General features: G+C 39.8%; 1 non-coding gene across 1 annotated transcript; it reads right to left on the reverse strand.

Moving 5' to 3' along the window:
* Nucleotides 1-1,015: 1,015 nt before the first annotated feature.
* Nucleotides 1,016-1,134, reverse strand: LOC145391555 (5S ribosomal RNA). Its single transcript, XR_013895873.1, has one exon. It is a non-coding gene; the product is annotated as a 5S ribosomal RNA (ribosomal RNA).
* Between the last annotated feature and the right edge of the window lie 260 nt (nucleotides 1,135-1,394).

A 1,394-nucleotide genomic window follows, 5' to 3' on the forward strand; every position in this document is an offset into this window, starting at 1 on the left:
CAGACCTATAGTAAAATATATTTTTAATCTGACAATGACCTGTAACCAATGGTGCTAGTAACTACTGGAAGTGTTATAGAATGAGATCTAACCTGTAGTAACATGCTCTCTTAATCTGGCAAAACCTGTAGCATATGGTGCTAGTGACTACTGGAAGTGCCATGGAATAAGATCAGCCCTATAGTAAAATACATTTTAAATTTGACAATGACCTGTAACCAATGAAATGAGAACCTACAGTAAAATATTGTACTCTAGTTTTGGCAATGAGCTGTTGCTGTGCATGATATTAACACTAGTTTATGGTGCTAGTCACAAAAAGAAAGGTTACAAAAAGGGTGTAGAGCCACAGCACTGTCTTAATCACAATTCACCCAAGGGAAATATGCTGAAAATGGACAAAAACCACTGCTAAGTCAATGATGTGAACTATAAATTAAAAATACCATATAATTTCCTTCACGCAATACTAGGCAAAATGAATGAAGGGAAAGTCTAGTGAAAAGTCCTGTAAGGACAACCTAGCAATGCACCTATGAGCCTTAAAACTCAATAACTAACAGCAATGTGCTATGTCTACTGTTGCAACAGGTACACCAAAATCAGACTGGGACATCATCAGCGTGACACCAGGAATAAGCAACTGAACAGAAAGGCTGCAAGAATTCAAATTGCGTGGAGAGTTGCCATAAGGTGACCAAGGCCGACACATGGATGATGGAGTCTTTATAAGCAAACAAACGAAGATAAGCATGAGGAAACCGTGACTTATTAAGATCTGTGCCCTTCAGGACCATATAACAGCTTGAACTGCAGCCCTATGAAGCCAACAAAAAGGTATAGTACAGCTATACAGCATTTTACATATTTAAATTACCTAAACTCCTTTTATTTTTTCATCATGCATTCATTGCCAGACGCCATGTATCCCAGACGGGGTGGCCAAGGGCTTAGAGTTAATTGTTTTACAGGGAGGGGCACTAATCCTCCACCAACCCCACTTGACACATAGGGATGCCAACAGCATCTGGTGTTCCCAGGCAGTCACCCATCCAAGTACTAACCAGACCCAACGTTGCTTAACTTCGCTGATCGGACGGGAAGTGGTGTACTCAACGTGGTATGGCCGTTTATTTTTAATTGGTCTAAATTTGCCATCATTTCATGCTGAAAACAGAGTTGAAATAACAGAATAAGACTACAATAAAGTCAACCTTACCAAGTTCAAACTCCTTGGGTTGAAGCTGAGCTTAAAATTTAGACATAACTGAGAATTTAGAAGGGTGTACTCTACGATGATTTCAAATTATGCATATTTTTCTCAAACCATCGAGCAGCATGCAGAGCCACCATTTGGTGACTAAGGCTGATGCATACAAGCATGTTGGAGCCTT

This window comes from Coenobita brevimanus, chromosome 18 (assembly GCF_032717465.1).
Source record: "Coenobita brevimanus isolate Jiangsu-jjx chromosome 18, ASM3271746v2, whole genome shotgun sequence".
Classification (NCBI taxonomy): domain Eukaryota; kingdom Metazoa; phylum Arthropoda; class Malacostraca; order Decapoda; family Coenobitidae; genus Coenobita; species Coenobita brevimanus.